Source organism: Nothobranchius furzeri, chromosome 9 (genome assembly GCF_043380555.1).
Source record: "Nothobranchius furzeri strain GRZ-AD chromosome 9, NfurGRZ-RIMD1, whole genome shotgun sequence".
Classification (NCBI taxonomy): Eukaryota; Metazoa; Chordata; class Actinopteri; order Cyprinodontiformes; family Nothobranchiidae; genus Nothobranchius; species Nothobranchius furzeri.
The window spans coordinates 55,809,579-55,833,498 of record NC_091749.1 but is presented as its reverse complement, the minus strand read 5'-3'; the positions used below and the strand labels follow the sequence as shown (position 1 = coordinate 55,833,498).

At 34.8% G+C, this 23,920-nt stretch overlaps 1 protein-coding gene across 1 annotated transcript in view; it reads left to right on the top strand.

Annotated features, from left to right (window-relative positions):
• Positions 1-23,171: 23,171 nt before the first annotated feature.
• The window catches only part of greb1 (growth regulating estrogen receptor binding 1), a 40,333-nt gene continuing 39,584 nt past the window's right edge, over positions 23,172-23,920 (top strand). Inside the window, exon 1 of the mRNA XM_015943636.3 lies at positions 23,172-23,277. The gene's annotated coding sequence lies outside the window, so the exon portion shown is untranslated. The remainder of the gene's footprint in view (positions 23,278-23,920) is intronic.

The window sequence follows — 23,920 nt, the reverse complement described above, 5'->3', positions numbered from 1 at the left end:
TTGTTTCTTTATGATGTCAGAAGGAGACTGCTTGTTTCTTTATGATGTCAGAAAGAGACTGCTTGTTTCTACATGTCAGAAGGAGACTGCTTGTTTCTTTATGATGTAAGAAGGAGACTGCTTGTTTCTACATGTCAGAAGGAGACTGCTTGTTTCTTCATGATGTCAGAAGGAGACTGCTTGTTTCTACATGTCAGAAGGAGACTGCTTGTTTCTTTATGATGTAAGAAGGAGACTGCTTGTTTCTACATGTCAGAAGGAGACTGCTTGTTTCTACATGTCAGAAGGAGACTGCTTGTTTCTTTATGATGTCAGAAGGAGACTGCTTGTTTCTACATGTCAGAAGGAGACTGCTTGTTTCTACATGTCAGAAGGAGACTGCTTGTTTCTTTATGATGTTAGAAGGAGACTGCTTGTTTCTTTATGATGTCAGAAGGAGACTGCTTGATTCTTTATGATGTCAGAAAGAGACTGCTTGTTTCTACATGTCAGAAGGAGACTGCTTGTTTCGTTATGATGTCAGAAGGAGACTGCTTGATTCTTTATGATGTCAGAAAGAGACTGCTTGTTTCTACATGTCAGAAGGAGACATGCTTGTTTCTTTATGATGTCAGAAGGAGACTGCTTGTTTCTTTATGATGTCAGAAAGAGACTGCTTGTTTCTACATGTCAGAAGGAGACTGCTTGTTTCTTTATGATGTCAGAAGGAGACTGTTTGATTCTTTATGATGTCAGAAAGAGACTGCTTGTGTCTACATGTCAGAAGGAGACTGCTTGTTTCTTTATGATGTCAGAAGGAGACATGCTTGTTTCTTTATGATGTCAGAAAGAGACTGCTTGTTTCTTTATGATATCAGAAGGAGACTGCTTTTTTCAAAAAATGAACATTTAACTTTTTAATCAAGAATTTAACGTTTTAATGAACATTTAACGTTTTTAAAAATGAAGGTTTAAACGTTTTAATGAACATTTTAAAGTTTTAATGAACATTTAAACGTTTTAATGAACATTTAAACGTTTTAATGAAGATTTTAACGTTTTAATGAGCATTTAAATGTTTTAATGAACATTTAAACGTTTTTAAAAATGAAGTTTTTAACGTTGAAATGAACATTTTAACGTTTTAATGAACCTTTAAACGTTTTTAAAAATGAACATTTTAATGTTTTAATGAAGATTTTAACGTTTCAATGAAGATATTAACGTTTTAATGAACATTTAAACGTTTTTAATGAAGATTTTAACGTTTTAATGAACATTTTAACATTTTTAAAAATAAAGACTTTAACGTTTTAATGAAGATTTTAACATTTTAATGAATTTAAACGTTTTAATGAACATTTTAACGTTTTAATGAAACTTTAAATGTTTTAATGAACATTTTAACATTTTCATGAACATTTAAACGTTTTAATGAAGATTTTAACATTTTTAAAAATGAAGATTTTAACGTTTTAATGAAGATTTTAACATTTTAATGAACATTTAAACATTTTAATGAACATTTTAACCTTTTAATGAACATTTAAACATTTTAATGAACCTTTAAACATTTAATGAACATTTTAACATTTTTAAAAATGAACATTTTAACGTTTTAATGAACATTTAAATGTTTTAATGAACATTTTAACGTTTTCATGAACATTTAAACATTTTAATGAACATTTTAACATTTTTAAAAATGAACATTGTAACGTTTTAATGAACATTTAAATGTTTTAATGAACATTTTAACGTTTTAATGAACATTTTAATGTTTTAATGAACATTTTAACGTTTTAAAAAAGAACATTTTAATGTTTTAATGAACATTTTAACGTTTTAATGAAGAATTTAATGTTTTAATGGACATCTAAAAGCTTCATGAAAATTTTAACGTGTTTAAAAATGAAAATTTTAACGTTTTAATGAAGATATTAACGTTTTAATGAACCTTTAAACGTTTTAATGAACATTTTAACATTTTCAAAAGGAACATTTTAACGTTTTAATGAACATGTTAACGTTTTCATGAAAATTTCAACGTTTTAATTAACCTTTTAACGTTTTAAAAAAGAACATTTTAACGTTTTAATGAAGAATTTAACGTTTTAATGGACATTTAAACGCTTCATGAACATTTTAACGTTTTTAAAAATGAAAATTTAACGTTTTAATGAAGATTTTAACGTCTTAATGAAGATTTTAACGTTTTAATGAACGTTTAAACGTTTTAATGAACATTTAAACATTTTAATGAAACTTTAAACGTTTTATTGAACATGTTAACATTTTTAAATGAACATTTTAATGTTTTAATGAACATTTTAATGTTTTAATGAACATTTAAACATTTTAATGAACATTTTAACATTTTAAAAATGAAGATTTAAACGTTTTAATGAAGAATTCAATGTTTTAATGGACATATAAACGTTTTAATGAAGATTTTAACGTTTATAAAAATGAACATTTAAACGTTTTAATGAAGAATTTAATGTTTTAATGAACATTTTAACGTTTTTAAAAGATGAACATTTAAACGTTTTCATGAACATTTTAACGTTTTAATGAACCTTTAAATGTTTTAATGAACATTTTAACGTTTTAATGAAGAATTTAAAGTTTTAATGAAGATTTTAACGTTTTAATGAACGTTTAAACATTTTAATGAACATTTAAACGTTTTAATGAAACTTTAAACATTTTATTGAACATTTTAACATTTTTAAATGAACATTTTAATGTTTTAATGAACATTTTAACGTTTTAATGAACATTTAAACATTTTAATGAACATTTTAACATTTTAAAAATGAAGATTTAAATGTTTTAATGAAGATTTTAACGTTTTTAAAAATGAACATTTAAACATTTTAATGAAACTTTAAACATTTTATTGAACATTTTAACATTTTTTAAATGAACATTTTAATGTTTTAATGAACATTTTAACGTTTTAATGAACATTTAAACATTTTAATGAACATTTTAACATTTTAAAAATGAAGATTTAAATGTTTTAATGAAGTTTTTAACGTTTTTAAAAGATGAACATTTAAACGTTTTCATGAACATTTTAATGTTTTAATGAACCTTTAAATGTTTTAATGAACATTTTAACGTTTTAATGAACCTTTAAATGTTTTAATGAACATTTTAACATTTTAAATAGGAACATTTTAAAGTTTTAATGAACATGTTAACGTTTTCATGAAAATGTTAACGTTTTAATTAACCTTTTAACATTTTTAAAAATGAATATTTAAAGGTTTTAATGAAGAATTTAACGTTTTAATGGACATTTAAACGTTTTCATGCACATTTTAACGTTTTTAAAAATGAAATTTTAACGTTTTAATGAAGATTTTAACGTTTTAATGAACGTTTAAATGTTTTAATGAACCTTTAAACGTTTTAATGAACATTTTAACATTTTTAAAATGAACATTTTAACGTTTTAATGAACATTTTAACGTTTTAATTAACATTTAAACGTTTTAATGAACATTTTAACATGTTAAAAATGAAGATTTAAACGTTTTAATGAAGAATTTAATGTTTTAATGGACATGTAAACGTTTTAATGAAGATTTTAACGTTTTTAAAAATGAACATTTAAACTTTTTAATGAAGAATTTAATGTTTTAATGAACATTTTAACGTGTTTAAAAGATGAACATTTAAACGTTTTCATGAACATTTTAACGTTTTTAAAAATGAAAATTTTAACATTTTAATGAATATTTTAACGTTTTAATGAAGATTTTAACATTTTAATGAACGTTTAAACGTTTTAATGAACATTTTAACGTTTTAATGATCATTTAAACGTTTTAATTAACATTTTAACGTTTTAATGAACGTTTAAACGTTTTAACGAACATTTTAACATTTTTAAAATGAACATTTTAACGTTTTAATGAACATTATAACGTTTTAATGAAGAATTTAACGTTTTAATGAAGATTTTAACATTTTAATGAACATTTTAACGTTTTAAAAATGAAGATTTAAAAGTTTTAATGAATAATTTAATGTTTTAATGAACATTTTAACGTTTTTAAAAAATGAACATTTAAACGTTTTAATGAAGATTTATATTCAACAAGCATATATATATATATATTCTGATATATATCAGACATATATATCTTGTTTCTACATGATATCAGAAGGAGACTGCTTGTTTCTTAATGATGTCAGAAAGAGACAGCTTCTTTCTTGATGATATCAGAAGGAGACTGCTTGTTTCTACATGATATCAGAAAGATACTGCTTGTTTCTTTATGATGTCAGAAGGAGACTGCTTGTTCTACATGATATCAGAAGGAGACTGCTTATTTTTACATGATATCAGAAAGATACTGCTTGTTTCTACATGATATCAGAAGGAGACTGCTTGTTTCTACATGATGTCAGAAGTAGACAGCTTGTTTCTTTATGATGTGAGAAGGAGACTACTTGTTTCTTCATGATATCAGAAGGAGACTGCTTGTTTCTTAATGATGTCAGAAAGAGACAGCTTCTTTCTTGATGATATCAGAAGGAGACTGCTTGTTTCTACATGATATCAGAAAGATACTGCTTGTTTCTTTATGATGTCAGAAGGAGACTGCTTGTTCTACATGATATCAGAAGGAGACGGCTTATTTTTACATGATATCAGAAAGATACTGCTTGTTTCTACATGATATCAGAAGGAGACTGCTTGTTTCTACATGATGTCAGAAGTAGACAGCTTGTTTCTTTATGATGTGAGAAGGAGACTGCTTGTTTCTTCATGATATCACCAAGATACTGCTTCTTTCTTGATGATATCAGAAGGAGACTGCTTGTTTCTACATGATATCAGAAAGATACTGCTTGTTTCTTTATGATGTCAGAAAGATACTGCTTGTTTCTACATGATATCAGAAGGAGACTGCTTATTTTTACATGATATCAGAAGGAGACTGCTTATTTTTACATGATGTCAGAAAGAGACTGCTTGTTTCTACATGTCAGAAGGAGACTGCTTTTTTCTACATGTCAGAAAGAGACTGCTTGTTTCTACATGATATCAGAAAGAGACTGCTTGTTTCTTTATGATGTCAGAAGGAGACTACTTTTTTCTTCATGATATCACCGAGATACTGCTTGTTTCTTGATGATATCAGAAGGAGACTGCTTTTTTCTACATGATGTCAGAAGGAGACTGCTTGTTTCTACATGATATCAGAAAGAGACTGCTTGTTTCTTTATGATGTCAAAAGGAGACTGCTTGTTTCTTTATATCAGAAGGAGACTGCTTGTTTCTCTATGATGTCAGAAGGAGACTGCTTGTTTCTTTATATCAGAAGGAGACTGCTTGTTTCTTTATGATGTCAGAAGGAGACTGCTTGTTTCCACATGACATCAGAAAGATACTGCTTGTTTCTACATGATATCAGAAAGAGACTGCTTGTTTCTACATGTCAGAAGGAGAGTGCTTGTTTCTTTATGATGTCAGAAAGAGACTGCTTGATTCTTTATGATGTCAGAAAGAGACTGCTTGTTTCTACATGTCAGAAGGAGACTGCTTGTTTCTTTATGATGTCAGAAAGAGACTGCTTGTTTCTACATGTCAGAAGGAGACTGCTTGTTTCTTTATGATGTCAGAAAGAGACTGCTTGTTTCTACATGTCAGAAGGAGACTGCTTGTTTCTTTATGATGTCAGAAAGAGACTGCTTGATTCTTTATGATGTCAGAAAGAGACTGCTTGTTTCTACATGTCAGAAGGAGACTGCTTGTTTCTTTATGATGTCAGAAGGAGACTGCTTGATTCTTTATGATGTCAGAAAGAGACTGCTTGTTTCTACATGTCAGAAGGAGACATGCTTGTTTCTTTATGATGTCAGAAGGAGACTGCTTGTTTCTTTATGATGTCAGAAAGAGACTGCTTGTTTCTACATGTCAGAAGGAGACTGCTTGTTTCTTTATGATGTCAGAAGGAGACTGCTTGTTTCTTTATGATGTCAGAAAGAGACTGCTTGTTTCTACATGTCAGAAGGAGACTGCTTGTTTCTTCATGATGTCAGAAGGAGACTGCTTGTTTCTACATGTCAGAAGGAGACTGCTTGTTTCTTTATGATGTAAGAAGGAGACTGCTTGTTTCTACATGTCAGAAGGAGACTGCTTGTTTCTACATGTCAGAAGGAGACTGCTTGTTTCTTTATGATGTCAGAAGGAGACTGCTTGTTTCTACATGTCAGAAGGAGACTGCTTGTTTCTACATGTCAGAAGGAGACTGCTTGTTTCTTTATGATGTTAGAAGGAGACTGCTTGTTTCTTTATGATGTCAGAAGGAGACTGCTTGATTCTTTATGATGTCAGAAAGAGACTGCTTGTTTCTACATGTCAGAAGGAGACTGCTTGTTTCTTTATGATGTCAGAAGGAGACTGCTTGATTCTTTATGATGTCAGAAAGAGACTGCTTGTTTCTACATGTCAGAAGGAGACATGCTTGTTTCTTTATGATGTCAGAAGGAGACTGCTTGTTTCTTTATGATGTCAGAAAGAGACTGCTTGTTTCTACATGTCAGAAGGAGACTGCTTGTTTCTTTATGATGTCAGAAGGAGACTGTTTGATTCTTTATGATGTCAGAAAGAGACTGCTTGTGTCTACATGTCAGAAGGAGACTGCTTGTTTCTTTATGATGTCAGAAGGAGACATGCTTGTTTCTTTATGATGTCAGAAAGAGACTAATTGTTTCTTTATGATATCAGAAGGAGACTGCTTTTTTCAAAAAATGAACATTTTAACTTTTTAATCAAGAATTTAACGTTTTAATGAACATTTAACGTTTTTAAAAATGAAGGTTTAAACGTTTTAATGAACATTTTAAAGTTTTAATGAACATTTAAACGTTTTAATGAACATTTAAACGTTTTAATGAAGATTTTAACGTTTTAATGAGCATTTAAATGTTTTAATGAACATTTAAACGTTTTTAAAAATGAAGTTTTTAACGTTGAAATGAACATTTTAACGTTTTAATGAACCTTTAAACGTTTTTAAAAATGAACATTTTAATGTTTTAATGAAGATTTTAACGTTTCAATGAAGATATTAACGTTTTAATGAACATTTAAACGTTTTTAATGAAGATTTTAACGTTTTAATGAACATTTTAACATTTTTAAAAATAAAGACTTTAACGTTTTAATGAAGATTTTAACATTTTAATGAATTTAAACGTTTTAATGAACATTTTAACGTTTTAATGAAACTTTAAATGTTTTAATGAACATTTTAACATTTTCATGAACATTTAAACGTTTTAATGAAGATTTTAACGTTTTTAAAAATGAAGATTTTAACGTTTTAATGAAGATTTTAACATTTTAATGAACATTTAAACATTTTAATGAACATTTTAACCTTTTAATGAACATTTAAACATTTTAATGAACCTTTAAACATTTTAATGAACATTTTAACATTTTTAAAAATGAACATTTTAACGTTTTAATGAACATTTAAATGTTTTAATGAACATTTTAACGTTTTCATGAACATTTAAACATTTTAATGAACATTTTAACATTTTTAAAAATGAACATTGTAACGTTTTAATGAACATTTAAATGTTTTAATGAACATTTTAACGTTTTAATGAACATTTTAATGTTTTAATGAACATTTTAACGTTTTAAAAAAGAACATTTTAATGTTTTAATGAACATTTTAACGTTTTAATGAAGAATTTAATGTTTTAATGGACATCTAAAAGCTTCATGAAAATTTTAACGTGTTTAAAAATGAAAATTTTAACGTTTTAATGAAGATATTAACGTTTTAATGAACCTTTAAACGTTTTAATGAACATTTTAACATTTTCAAAAGGAACATTTTAACGTTTTAATGAACATGTTAACGTTTTCATGAAAATTTCAACGTTTTAATTAACCTTTTAACGTTTTAAAAAAGAACATTTTAACGTTTTAATGAAGAATTTAACGTTTTAATGGACATTTAAACGCTTCATGAACATTTTAACGTTTTTAAAAATGAAAATTTAACGTTTTAATGAAGATTTTAACGTCTTAATGAAGATTTTAACGTTTTAATGAACGTTTAAACGTTTTAATGAACATTTAAACATTTTAATGAAACTTTAAACGTTTTATTGAACATGTTAACATTTTTAAATGAACATTTTAATGTTTTAATGAACATTTTAATGTTTTAATGAACATTTAAACATTTTAATGAACATTTTAACATTTTAAAAATGAAGATTTAAACGTTTTAATGAAGAATTCAATGTTTTAATGGACATGTAAACGTTTTAATGAAGATTTTAACGTTTATAAAAATGAACATTTAAACGTTTTAATGAAGAATTTAATGTTTTAATGAACATTTTAACGTTTTTAAAAGATGAACATTTAAACGTTTTCATGAACATTTTAACGTTTTAATGAACCTTTAAATGTTTTAATGAACATTTTAACGTTTTAATGAAGAATTTAAAGTTTTAATGAAGATTTTAACGTTTTAATGAACGTTTAAACATTTTAATGAACATTTAAACGTTTTAATGAAACTTTAAACATTTTATTGAACATTTTAACATTTTTTAAATGAACATTTTAATGTTTTAATGAACATTTTAACGTTTTAATGAACATTTAAACATTTTAATGAACATTTTAACATTTTAAAAATGAAGATTTAAATGTTTTAATGAAGATTTTAACGTTTTTAAAAATGAACATTTAAACATTTTAATGAAACTTTAAACATTTTATTGAACATTTTAACATTTTTTAAATGAACATTTTAATGTTTTAATGAACATTTTAACGTTTTAATGAACATTTAAACATTTTAATGAACATTTTAACATTTTAAAAATGAAGATTTAAATGTTTTAATGAAGATTTTAACGTTTTTAAAAGATGAACATTTAAACGTTTTCATGAACATTTTAATGTTTTAATGAACCTTTAAATGTTTTAATGAACATTTTAACGTTTTAATGAACCTTTAAATGTTTTAATGAACATTTTAACATTTTAAATAGGAACATTTTAAAGTTTTAATGAACATGTTAACGTTTTCATGAAAATGTTAACGTTTTAATTAACCTTTTAACATTTTTAAAAATGAATATTTAAAGGTTTTAATGAAGAATTTAACGTTTTAATGGACATTTAAATGTTTTCATGCACATTTTAACGTTTTTAAAAATGAAATTTTAATGTTTTAATGAAGATTTTAACGTTTTAATGAACGTTTAAATGTTTTAATGAACCTTTAAACGTTTTAATGAACATTTTAACATTTTTAAAATGAACATTTTAACGTTTTAATGAACATTTTAACGTTTTAATTAACATTTAAACGTTTTAATGAACATTTTAACATGTTAAAAATGAAGATTTAAACGTTTTAATGAAGAATTTAATGTTTTAATGGACATGTAAACGTTTTAATGAAGATTTTAACGTTTTTAAAAATGAACATTTAAACTTTTTAATGAAGAATTTAATGTTTTAATGAACATTTTAACGTGTTTAAAAGATGAACATTTAAACGTTTTCATGAACATTTTAACGTTTTTAAAAATGAAAATTTTAACATTTTAATGAATATTTTAACGTTTTAATGAAGATTTTAACATTTTAATGAACGTTTAAACGTTTTAATGAACATTTTAACGTTTTAATGATCATTTAAACGTTTTAATTAACATTTTAACGTTTTAATGAACGTTTAAACGTTTTAACGAACATTTTAACATTTTTAAAATGAACATTTTAACGTTTTAATGAACATTATAACGTTTTAATGAAGAATTTAACGTTTTAATGAAGATTTTAACATTTTAATGAACATTTTAACGTTTTAAAAATGAAGATTTAAAAGTTTTAATGAATAATTTAATGTTTTAATGAACATTTTAACGTTTTTAAAAAATGAACATTTAAACATTTTAATGAAGATTTATATTCAACAAGCATATATATATATATATATTCTGATATATATCAGACATATATATCTTGTTTCTACATGATATCAGAAGGAGACTGCTTGTTTCTTAATGATGTCAGAAAGAGACAGCTTCTTTCTTGATGATATCAGAAGGAGACTGCTTGTTTCTACATGATATCAGAAAGATACTGCTTGTTTCTTTATGATGTCAGAAGGAGACTGCTTGTTCTACATGATATCAGAAGGAGACGGCTTATTTTTACATGATATCAGAAAGATACTGCTTGTTTCTACATGATATCAGAAGGAGACTGCTTGTTTCTACATGATGTCAGAAGTAGACAGCTTGTTTCTTTATGATGTGAGAAGGAGACTGCTTGTTTCTTCATGATATCACCAAGATACTGCTTCTTTCTTGATGATATCAGAAGGAGACTGCTTGTTTCTACATGATATCAGAAAGATACTGCTTGTTTCTTTATGATGTCAGAAAGATACTGCTTGTTTCTACATGATATCAGAAGGAGACTGCTTATTTTTACATGATATCAGAAGGAGACTGCTTATTTTTACATGATATCAGAAAGATACTGCTTGTTTCTACATGATATCAGAAGGAGACTGCTTGTTTCTACATGATGTCAGAAGTAGACAGCTTGTTTCTTTATGATGTGAGAAGGAGACTGCTTGTTTCTTCATGATATCACCAAGATACTGCTTCTTTCTTGATGATATCAGAAGGAGACTGCTTGTTTCTACATGATATCAGAAAGATACTGCTTGTTTCTTTATGATGTCAGAAGGAGACTGCTTGTTCTACATGATATCAGAAGGAGACTGCTTATTTTTACATGATATCAGAAAGATACTGCTTGTTTCTACATGATGTCAGAAGTAGACAGCTTGTTTCTTTATGATGTCAGCAGGAGACTGCTTGTTTCTTTATGATGTCAAAAAGAGACTGCTTGTTTCTACATGATATCAGAAGGAGACTGCTTGTTTCAAAAAATGAACATTTTAACTTTTTAATGAACCTTTAAACGTTTTTAAAAATGAACATTTAACGTTTTTAAAAATGAAGATTTAAACGTTTTAATGAACATTTAAACGTTTTTAATGAAGAATGTAATGTTTTAATGAACATTTTAACATTTTTAAAAATGAAGATTTTAACGTTTTAATGAACATTTAAACGTTTTTAATGAAGAATTTAATGTTTTAATGAACATTTTAACATTTTTAAATATGAACATTTTAACGTTTTAACGAACATTTAAACGTTTTTAAAAATGACGTTTTTAACGTTGTAATGAATATCCACCAGTTTGCGACGGCGGTAAGGGCGCAAACCCAGTCCTCAGACGTCGTTCACGTGACCTCAAACATGCGTTCGCTGTCGGAACTTGCGCAAGAATGGCGCTGCCTTTGTCTCATGAGCAAATGGATATCGGACACCATTCATTGCGGTCACACACTCCGTTTCCAGTCCGCTCCTCCTCCCTTCAACGGGATTGTGGAGACAACGTTCACGTCACAGGAACAGTCGCAGGCCCTGGAGCTGGAGCTTCGGTGAACTTCTGTCCAAGGACGCCATTTCCCAAGTCCCTCGCGGACAAGAGCTCTCAGGCTTCTACTCCCGCTACTTCGTAGTACCGAAGAAGTCGGGAGGAATGAGACCAATTCTTGACCTTTCCCTGTTCAACTGCTCCATAGCAGTGATACATTTCCGCATGTTAACAATGAGGCAAGTTCTAGAATACGTGCGCTCCGGGGACCTGTTCACGTCAATAGACCTGAAAGACGCATACTTCCACGTCCCAGTAATTCCCAAACACCGGAATTTCCTGTGCTTTTCATTCAAGGGAGTTCAATACCAGTTCAACCGTCTCCCTTTCGGCTACTCGCTAGCCCCGCGCACCTTCTCCAAATGTCTGGAGACCGCTCTGCAGCCATTGCACACGGCGGGAATGAGGGTCTTATTTTACCTGGACGATCTGCTCCTATGCACCCGGTCCAAGGACGAGGTGTCAGAGCAAACCAGGAAGTTAATAGAGCATATGTCAACCCTAGGGTTTTCCATAAACTGGGAAAAGAGCTCCATCCTTCCATCCCAGTCGATTGTGTTTCTCGGGGTGGAGCTGAACGCCTCCCCAATGAGGGCACGTTTGTCTCCGGCAAGAGCAGCAGATCTCACCACGGTGATCTCCCGCGTGCAACCCCGCAAGATTGTGAGAGCCCTGTTAAGCCTGGTTTATGCTTCTCCGTCAGCTCCGCAAGAGACAGACACGCACGGATTGACGGAAGCGTTTTGCTCTTTTACTTCTCCGTCTCCTGGGGAGTGTTGCAAAGCAATTGCCCGGCAGAACCACAGAGGGTGTAGCGCTGTTCTGTGGTATCCTGTCATGTATCGGTCAAACATAGTGTGTTTATATTGTGTATTTTTTGTGTTTATAAGAGACTTTTAACACGGACATATTTGTCTCTCATTCTCCCACCGCGTCATGCGCCCCCCACCTCTAAACCCACGTTTCCTGTCATTTCTGTCCACAAATAAAATGCTTGCTGTGCATCTTTTCACTCCTCCAGTCATGGGAGAATTAAACGTTCAAATTTTTAGAGTTTTTTCGCGAGATATTCTTCAAGCTTCTCCGTGTCTGCCGCAAGTTATCCTCGGCTCTCTTTGCAATGGCAGTGCTGTAAATAACAGTGGCGTCCTGACCAATCACAAGCTTGCGTAATCTGTCTCGTTCGACGGATGTTTAAAAAAGTGGGCTCGACTCCGTACGTACTTGCATGCCCTACGCAAGGACGGATAATGGTGTTGCGTGTCTCCGCACTGACGCAGACGGAGAAGCATAAATCAGGCTTAAGTCATGAAACTTCTGGGCATGATGGCTGCAGCCCATGCTGTGGTGCCGTTAGGTTTACTGCACACGAGATGCCTACAGCGTTGGTTCATCTGCTTCCGGGTACACCCGATACGTCAGAAGAGAAGTATGTTGAGGGTTCCCCCTTCAGTGGGCGGGGACCTCACTCACTGGGGGAATCCCTGCATCCTCTCACACGGGGTCCCCATCGGACGTCCTACGTCACACGTATCTGTTTTTACAGATGCATCACTGTTAGGATGGAGGGGCACGTGCTTGTCCTATACGGTGGCAGATTGCTGGCCCTCCCACACGCATGAGCACATAAATGTGTTGGAGCTTATGACTGAGGAATGTGATCAGACACTACGCTGCCCTTCTCGAGGGCCGTCATGTTGAAGTTCACACAGACAACCAGGTGGCGGCAGCCTACATAAATTGCCAAGAGGGAGTTTGATCCCTCCCACTATTGTGCGCGGCCACAGATTTACTGTGTTGGGCACATGTCCACCTGCTGTCCATCAAAGCCACCTACATTCTGGGGGTCCTGAATGTGGCAGCAGGCATCCTGTCGAGAGGGGGACCCCGCGACTCCGACTGGCGTCTGCATCCCGCACTGATGTCACAGATCTGGATCAAGTTCGGGGAACCCTCTGTGGATCTGTTCACGGCTCGCGGTTTTCTCTGAATCCCCGGGACCACCCCCTGCTCGGAGCGGACGCCTTCTCACGCCAGCCCTGGCCTCAGATGCTCCTGTATGCGTTTCCGCCAGTCCCACTGATCCCCCATCTCCTGGACCGAGTTCGGCCGGAACAGCTCTCGGTAATTCTGGTAGCTCCCAGACGCTTGTCCGCTTCATGATTTCCGGACCTGCAAGCGCGTCCGGCTCCCCGTGGAGGGCGGACGCCCTTCTCCAGACGGATGGGATAATCAAACATCCTCCAGAAATAGGCCAACACCTGTGGGTCTGGCCGCTGAGCGGTCACGCTTAGAGGCTTCTGGGCTGCCGCATGATGTGGTCGCCACGATTCAGAGTGCGCGGGCGCCTTCGCATCTTATGCTGCTAAATGGGCAGCTTTCCAAAAATGGTGCACAGAGTGGAATGTTCAAGTGCTCTCCTGCCAGCTGGCGGGTGTCCTATCGTTTCTGCAGATTCTGAAGGACAGGGGCCTCGCATTCAGCACTATTAAGACATATGCTGCAGCTATCTCATCCTGTCACTAGGGTTTTGGAGATGGATCTGTTTTCAATCATCCCCTCACAAAACATTTTCTAAAAGGTGTCAGAAGGAACAGACCTGTGTCCCGCCCGCTATTTCCCCAGTGGGACCTAACGGTGGTTCTGCGTGGCTTATCTGAAGCCCCATTTGAACCCTTGGACCAGGTCTCACTCAAGTTCCTGTCACTCAAAACTGCCTTGCTGGCTCTGGCATCAGTCAAGAGAGTGAGCAACCTGACCGCCCTCTCAGTGGCTCCCGCATGCCTCAGGATCTGGGAGGATGGCGGGTCTGCTGTTTTATGCCCCAACCCAGCCTTTGTGCCCAAAAACATTAATACTTCCTTCAAATCCAGGTCAGTTTCATTGGCTGGACTTTTTCCTCCTCCCCATAATTCTGATGAGGAGGCGGCTTCCCACCTTCTCTGCCCGGTGCGCGCGCTCGCACGATATGTGTCACACACTTCAGGGATTCGCCGCTCACAAAGCCTGTTTGTGCACTACAGAGACTCTTACCTTGGGCAAGCGCTGTTGACCCAGCGCCTTTCACACTGGCTATGTGACGCCATTTCACTCGCTTACACATCATCAGGGCGGGATCCTCCTGAGATACTCAGGGCTCACTCAGCCAGAGGGATTTCCTCTTCTATGGCGCTCCACAGTGGTGTGTTGATGGAAGACATTTGTCAGGCTGCTTCATGGGCTTCCCCATGTTCCTTTACTCATTATTATTTACGAGATGTGTCTTCAGGTTCCATCACTCGTTCAGTGCTTGGACCTCAGCAGGCTGAGTGAAAGCATTATGGCACCACATCAGCCCTACTTGAATGAATTTCATCCTCTTGTGGATGATATTTTAGTGGGAACCCCACTCTTCTCTCTGGCTGCCTCAGCCTTTTAAGCCCTGGGCTGAGGCTGAGTGACCCTCGCTAAAAGGAGACATGTTGGGTGTGTCCATTGGTTGAGCTAACCAGTGTGGCGTAAACCCATCCAGCAGCGCATTATTCCAATTGCAGCTAGCTTAAGGGCTAAGACTAGACGAAATAGAACGTTGGTTACGTGTTGTAACCCCAGATTCTATGAGTCTAGCAGTGTTGCCAACTGTTTTTTTACTGAAAGTAGCTGAAATTCCCCCCAAAAGTAGCTAGATGTCGTCAGATGACGCCACGTGCTAATTTACATATTGATGACGTCATCACGCCACATTGGCATTCATTTTCCCCACAGCATCTAAAAGATATATATATATATAGGACTGAAAAGGGAGTAATAAACCTTTGTGTTAAAGTTATTAATTAGTATGATTAAAATGGCCCAAACTGCTTTGATATGTACAATTAATTCCAAAAGTATCAATAAAGTGACATTGAGACAGATATGCTGTGGTGATCCAAACAGTTCTGTAGGATACAACTCAGACCTGCTCTCCTCATTCTCACAGACATTTTCCTAAAAAGCAGTTTTTTTTTACACCTCATAGTTTCTCAACTTCTCTGTTGTGTATTCTCTCCATCGTGATAATAACGGAGCACCGAGCAAAAGTGAGCAGGTGTCTCATAGTATAACCATCCCTGTGTCACTGAAGGAAATTCAGATGAGCCACAGATCTGCGTGTGTAAACGGGACGGTAGTTGAAACTCCCGTTGACTTTATTTGCCAAATGCAGGAAAAGCCAAAGTGTCTGACAGCTGCAGAACCAGAGATGGCAGGTTGACGCCTGTGCAGTCTCTAGTAGAAGCGTGAGCCGGCAGCAGCAGCAGCAGATGTAATTCAGCGGTCTCTAATGGGCCATTCCCATCTGTACTGGGTCGGCCCGGGCCGGGTAGCCCCAGTCGGCCCCAGCCTGGCCCGGTTGATTCCACACATCCTTGCCTTAAGCCCACGTGGGCTGATTCTACCCACCAATCAGAGGCTTGCTCTAATGGAAGGTGTGAATTTGCTGTCAGCAGTGGGTGTGTTGGCCCTGGTCGGCCTGAAGCAGACCCCCTCGAGAAAAGGGCTGAGAATGAGTCTTGGTTGGCCCAGAAAAATATCAGGCCACCCAGATATGTAAACAACCTACGCTACCCGGGCCGACCCGGTACAGATGGGAATGGCCCATAACTCTTAACTCTGCAGCTGTACCTTTGTCTTCGGCGAATCAGCCTGGCCGAAAACGGTTTATGATTGGTCAGTCCTCGTGCACGTGTGCAGATTATCGTTCTCTTTCCTTACTCCCGGGAGCACGTTTCAGAGTGCAATTGGTTTGTTGATAATCTGTAGAGAATATCTACAAGAAAGTTCTACAGAAAGTAGCAACGGGTCCTGAGAAATGTCGCTAGGTTTGTCGCTAGGCGCTTTTTGGAAAAAAAAGTCGTTGAGGGGGATAAAAAAGTCGTTAGGAACAGCGACAAAGTCGCTGAGTTGGCAACACTGGAGTCTAGTCGCAGCCCTTAAGCCAATGGCCCCACTGGTTCTGTTAGGATCAAGAGCCATCGGAGGCGAACAGTGGAGTCACTCCACTTATATACCCACAAGGAGTGCCCACCATTGGTGGTCGTACATTTAAGCTCTTCATGATTGGCTGATGCTGAGATCATCCTTCCAATAGCAGCTAGCTTAAGGGCTGCGACTAGACTCATAGGCTGTGTCTCAATTCAGGGTCTGCATCCTTCGAAGGACCCAGTCTACTTGGTCGACGTGGGCTGGGTCCTCCGTCAGCCGAGTAGACCGGATGTTAACGGCTGTGAATTTGGACAGGCCTAGCCTTCATGAATTACCGCCACTCCCTCGGCGAACGTTCTGTCGCTTAGCAACCGTGGAACCGCTGAGCAGAAGGGAGAAGGAACTTTAAGCGATGGAGCTCGAAGTTTTATTTAGCTTTTTAATCATTTCCTTGACTGTTGGAGAGCTAATTGAGAGAAAATACTTTCGACAAGCTGAGCCTGAGCAAAGAGGTGATAATAGTTTTTAATACTTTCTAAGGGTCTTAATTTGACCAAAACCGATTTATCACCTTTTAAAACTTTTCAAGACCCAGCGGGATACCCTACAATTCTCATTTGTAAACAAAAATAAAATTCCAAGAGTTTAACACAGAACTGATTTTATTTAGATATTTCTTTTATATGTACATGTTTAATCTTCCTTAACCATTTTTTCCAGCAAAGTAAAAAGCTGTCAAAATTCTCCCTTCTCTCCTGTGCCCTCTGCTGCTCTGCCTCCCTCTGCAGCCTCATATCCTCCCTGATCAGCTCCAGAAGCTGGTCATCGCTGTCACCTTCTCCTGGGTGCCCATTTTCTCCAGAATAGTCCTAACAAACATGTAAGAAAAAAACAGGAAGAGAAAAGACAGAGAAAAGAGGACAACAGGTTATTCCTTTCATGTTTTTGCAGAAAAAACTAAACTCAAACGAGTTTTTAAAACATGTTATTGTACCTCCATGCCACAACCGCCGAATACTTTGCTCCAGTGATCATGTGGTCCATCTTCGCCCTAAGCTTAATAAATTCCCTGGTTTTCTCTTTTGTCCCTAAAATACAAACTCCTATTAAAATCAGGGGGAAAACGAAGCGGGAGAAGTACGACACCGAGCAGCCGAACATACGAGCCGAGACCGCAATACAAGCACTTTTACTGTAGCATTTCTAACTAAAATAACGTTCATGTATCACAAAAAGCCCTTAACCTAACCTAACCTAGTTTTCAAGTTTATACTGACATTTATGTGCGCAATCCTCTCCGACAGCTCCCGCTTCACTGTCCGCCATTGTTTTTAAAAGTTCTACTGTCCGGCCCGCAAGGAATTTTGGGAAATGTGAACCATTGAAGGATACACCGGACCAATCCTTCATACAGGTGAAAAGAAGGCCGAATTCGTTGACCGCATTTGAAGGAGTCTTCGCATTGGGACAGGCCTGGTCGCGGCGCTGTGACGTGACCGGCCGACGAAGGATGCAAACCCTGAATTGAGACACAGCCATAGAATCTGGGGTTACAATACGTAACCAACGTTCTTCATCCTCCAATCCACTCAGCTGATGTTCATCCACTAATCATAAAACTACCCCGTCTCCACTCTTGCCAGGGCTGCTCCTTGCTGCTGTTACTTGTGATTAATGAAAGCACAGTTCTTCAAGTTTTTATCCTTGTCCGCTTTTTCTTTTTGTCATTTCTTTAAAAATAATTGGTTTGCTCTCACTTTTCAGACTTTGAGTTCTTTGAGGAACATCAACTGTGACAAAAAGATTTAATAGCTCGATGGATGCATTAAATGCATGTTCTGAATTGATGATGAATCGATTCTGACTAAAAAAATACTGAAATGCAGAAATACTGATGCAAGTAGATATTTCAAGAAGTAACAATGATGAACTAAAACATAAATCGGCATTAAGTTTCGGCAGAGAAAGTTATAATTTCATGTCTTCCTGTTCAAATGTTCTGTGATTCTCCAGAATTCAGGTTGCCAGTCTGCCTCTGCACCAGTTTGAACTACCTCTGACCTGAGTGGAAGACTTAATTGTTTGAATGCTGTTAAGCATTTTAGACACAACTGTATCAACATACTTTAATATAGAAATATTATTCAAAGTTTAAAAGAGTCATGTGGCATTGTACATTGCTTTTTAAAGCAGACTCCTGTCATCTGTTACCATGGCAACACAAGGAACTACAAATCACTTTAACCAAGTCTCATAGGAATGAATATTAAAAAGCTGAATATTGAGCCAATAACAGACTCCTGTTTTTGATCGTTTTGAACTGTCTGTACTTAAAACTAGAAACAAGTTCAATTTCAATGACCGTCAGAAGGTGGGAAAGTGCCTTGCTCCCTCCCAGCTCCCTGATTGGTTGAGAGAGGTCAATAATCTTCTGGCTAAATGGAATTACACACCCACACATGTGAGACATCAAATCGATCGGCCTGGCCTAAGGAATCCATCCATCCACATATAAATCAATCCATCCATCCATCCATCCTTCCAATAAACCATCTAACATCCATCCAACAGTCTATCCATCATTTCATTCATCCAACTATTCATCAATTCCATATCAAGTTTCAGATATCAGTAAATGTTTCTAACTTCACAGTTCAGCCAATTGTAAAAATGTACCTATTAAACTATTCTCATTCAAATGCCAGCTTTTAATCAATGTTTAAAGATTTAAGTTTTCTGCTGTTTAGCATTTTGTTGTCTATTCTCCATCTATATTCTGAGCTTTATTACACTTGTTGGTGATTTTTGCTTCTAAATCTTTAAATACATTCAGCTCATTTTGACAGTTTAGCTTAGTTTCAGCCTCACTTCAGCTATTCAGCAGCTTCACCAATCCGTTTCCGAATTCAGCATATGCTGCTAATTTCACAGTTCAGCTAAATGTAAAGATTAAACTTTTAAAGTAGTCCAACTGAAATAACAGGTGTTTAGACATTTTAGCTATCCAGTTTTTTATACAATGTTCACAGATTTCAGTGTTCTGCTGTTCAGGATTATTTTTCTCTATTATTCACTTACTTTTTGTGCTTTACTTGGTTGGTGCTTTTTGCTTCTGCATCTTTCAATATATTCAGCTCATTTTTGACAGTTTTGCTTAGTTTCAGCTTCATTTCAGCTGTTCAGCAGCTTCAGCTTACAGTTTCAGCTATCCAGCATTCAAACTGCATTTCTGCAAGAAATGTAATTTATCTAGTTAACTCTTGGATCTCAGGTTTTTGAACACACACAGATCAGATTAAAAATTTCCTCTGAAGTTTGCCTACCACTGCCTGAAAATATTCCCATTACAGGTCAGCTGTTCACCCTGATCAAAAAGCCGGAGATGAGCCAGGTGTGTAACTGTTGTGATAATGGAGTAGAAATTTATGTAGTGCGTTGACATTTGTGCATTGTGCTTCACAATGGGTGATCTGGATCTTCTTAAAGATCACACCATTGGCAAGATCTGGATGTGGAAAGTTTTTAGACTCTGGAGGTCTCCTGGTCCACGATGATTGGTTGATCAGCCAATTAAGGTGCCCTAGAGATGCCCTATTACATGTATGCGCTGACCAGTTAAACCTGGCAATACCGGTGTAGCTGACAACTGTAGGGTTTTTTTATGCAACTAACTTGTTCCAGTGGGGATTAACAGACTAGAAGGCTAATATTTGTTTGATATGATTTATATCAATATTTTCTGTCTAAAACAACTTATCATTAAATTAAATATTACCCTAGATCTGGAATACCCCAGTCATTCCTGAGTCACGGTAGGTGTGTTTCCATTGTTGGGACTTCAGGGTAAATTGAGGAGTGAATGATGTCACTGATCAGTGCCAAAAAGCATCCACAGTAGCATTAAGATTTTTATTATGTCGAACTACAGCATCCGTTCAGAGGACAAGAGCAGCTGCATGAGGTAAAATGTGGCGTTCAATGACCAGAAAAAGCTTCGCATTTTTATGGCGCTACAACAAAGTTTAGTGAATTATATTGTTGTTTCTGGAGGGCCAAGCCAGTCTGCAGACCTAAGTCCAATAGAAAGTCTTTGGAGGAAGCTGAAACTCCTACTCAGCGACAACCTGTCAGATCTAGTGGAGATCTGTGTGGAGGAGTGGGCCAAAATCCCTGCTGCAGTGTGTGCGAACCTGGTCAAGACCTACAGGAACTGTTTGACCAAACATTGACACTGACTTTCTCAGGTTCAAACACTTATGTGCAGCTGTGCAACACAAATAAATCCTTTAAACGTTGCACAGTGTGATTTCCTGAACTTTTAAACTGGTTTCTCACAGTGGAAATTAACATATGAGCATTTCAGACTCCTCCATGATTTCTAAGTGGGAGAAGTGGCTAAACCTCAGGGTATTCCTCTAAAGGGTACAAAGAAATAAACCCAAAACAGAAGCTTCTATTTCCTTTTTAACCTTAAAAATATATATTTTGTTGATTTAAAGTTGTTAACCATGCTTTAATGCTATACTACAGCATGTGTACAGGTGCAATCAAGCATATTTTACTGCATGTTTTTTATTCCCTATTTTTATTACTATCATTTTTCATTTTATTCCCAAGTATGAAATGCTGGACTTGGTGCCAAATGTAACAAATAAAGTAATTTGTAATCCAACTTAGTTACTCTTAAAATCAAATAAAGTAACACATTTACTTTTTAACAGGGTAATCGGTAGTGCATAATCAGATTACTTTCTCAAGATAACTGTGGCAACACTAGATAGCCAAATAGTAAAACTTGTAACTGGTTATTCAAAGTTCAGTTAATTCCAAAGATTGCATCAAAGTTTCACAGACAAAAATCTTGCTTTTTACATTATTTTAATAAATTTGCACATTTATTCCTGCTTCTGAGCAACCAAACTTGGGTTTGATTAAATTATGAGATACATGTAATACAAAGTAGTAAAAAGCACAATTGCATTATGGTTTTCCATCAGTGCTGTAATGATATTAGTTTGGATGTTTCAATGCCAGTATGACAAACCTTACACCACCGCAGAGCTCACTTGTCATTCTGGAGACAGTCTTAGCTCTGCAGTAGAGAAGCCTTTTACACTGTTGTGATTTTCTTTCATATATTCATAAATCAGGTTTACATTTGTGAAGGGATGAAGTGCTGTGACATGTGAGATACAATAAACTGATTTTGGTTTTGAAATCAACAATGTGTGATATTTTGTGGGAAACTTGTCACAGTGTGTAAAAATGTTTAACAATACATCAAACGTAAGGTTTTATAGGTTGTTTGTACAAAAGGATGATTCCGTAGAAAATGACGATTAAAAACTCAACAGAGCTCCATAAAAAACAGAAAGTAAACAGAAATGTTCAAACTCGTTTGGCTTTAAGATGAGTGATTCAAAACCATGGTTAAAAATCTAACTGCCTAAAATTTTTGCTGATGTTATCAGAAGCACAATAAGCATAGAAAAACAAGGTAAGCACTGCTGCTCCAACTCAATGTAGACATGACTTTTGTCCAGAAGAGGGTGCAAAAGCACAATAGCTTTTCTTTAGATATTTTTCTCATTCACTTATTTTTCTATTAGTGTTTACTTAAAAATTTGACTACATTTGTGTATTAAAAGTTTTAGTATGAGAAACATTTACTATGAAACCAATCTAATGTCACATTTAGTTGGAAATTTGTATTATATTTTTGTCATAATTTCCGTAATTATTGGTAGCAGACTATTGATTTTACTTAAGCTAATTGTCAAAAAATCACAAAGTATGTTTCATTATTATTTTATTATCATCATTATTATTATTATATTATTATTATTATCATTATCATAATACATTTCTGTTGAAGACTGAAGTTTAATCGATTTATAGAAACAATTATTTAATATACTGAATTAAAATTTTTGCTAACAAGTTTTTATTTAATAATCCTAATTAAAAAAAACTTTGTGCACTTTTTTAAAACCTTAAACAACAAAACGCTTTTTTATGTACTCAGTTTACGCCAGCTTGTTCTCAGATTGATTGATGCAACCTGAAGGAAAGGCAGTAATCCATCTTAATTCTTCAAAACCTTTAGGAGTCTTCAGCATATTCTTAAAATGTTTCTGATTATTTTAATGTGTGCTTTCTGTCTGTTCTCTTTTTTAAATTAAGCTATTTGTTAAGATAGCTTTTAAACGATTTTGTATTTAAAATGTGCCGAATTAGAAATATGAATCAACGCAAAGGGGGTAAAAATTTTGCATTTTTTTGTTATTTCACGTTGCAAATGATTTTCTTACCTAATGAATTCTCAAATATAGCTCATTTAATTAAAGTACCTTTAGGCTTGAATGACAGAATGAATAAACTAATTAGTAGTTTTTATTCACTTACTGTCTCACAAAAAACACATTTGGTTACAAGAAATTTCGTGTATGACTTACAAGACGGTAAAAAAAATAAAAGTTTTGGAGTGACTGAATCAATTTCCATTATCATTCATCTCACATGTTCAAACATTTCTTCCCATAGGCCTTCTGACATCTGTTCATGATAAATGCGCCATGAAGAAAACTTTTCTTCTCTTTTTTATGAAACAAGTCCAGTCAGTGTTCTTCTCGCTGCTCAGCTTGCCTGGACCGTACCACTGCTGTGGAGGAAGAGGGGGGTGGGGAAGGAGCTCGCGCCGGATCAGAGGTGATGACACACGCGACACCCAAGCCACTCTTGCTGTAGGTCTCGCGCCGGTGACATGGTGACGGCGCTCTGGTTCAACTTTCCACTACAGTAGCTTCTACGGCTTCTTAGTAGAGGTGAGTTTGTTTGTTTGTTTTTTGAGTTGGTATTTCAGCAGGTTGAAGACTTTTACCTGCCCTGACATCTTCATGATGAAAACTGACTCATTTGTTACTGATGCTAAAAGAAAAGAATGACAGCAAAGCCTTTTATCTTATAAAAATTCGGATTTTGCACTAAAATCTCCACATGTACTTGTGTTTATGACATTTTAACACGAAATTAGGGGTTTTCTAACTCCAAACGCATCTCAAATTCTTTAAATTAATAAGTAAACCAGTAAAATGCTTGACCCAAACTGTATAGTTTTACTGTAACTTTTCTATCTAGAAATGTTTCACTAAATGTCTGAAATGAAACCCCACTGGTCCCCTTAAAGGCATTAGGTATTCAAACTGCTGTTTTGTGCCCTTTTATATAAGTTATGTTATAATTACAGATTAACAGGTTTAAAAACACACAACCAATGGTGATAAAACGTGTCTCACTGTTTTATTTATGTGCTCGTAATGTTTATAAATGGATAATTTTTATTATTTTTGTGTAAAAAGTTTGGAAAATGTCCTAAATTCGGGTTAATGGAAATAAAACAAATTCATTATTTTATCTCATTTATGATGATGAAAATTTTTTTTTATATTAATGACTCCCTAAAGACTT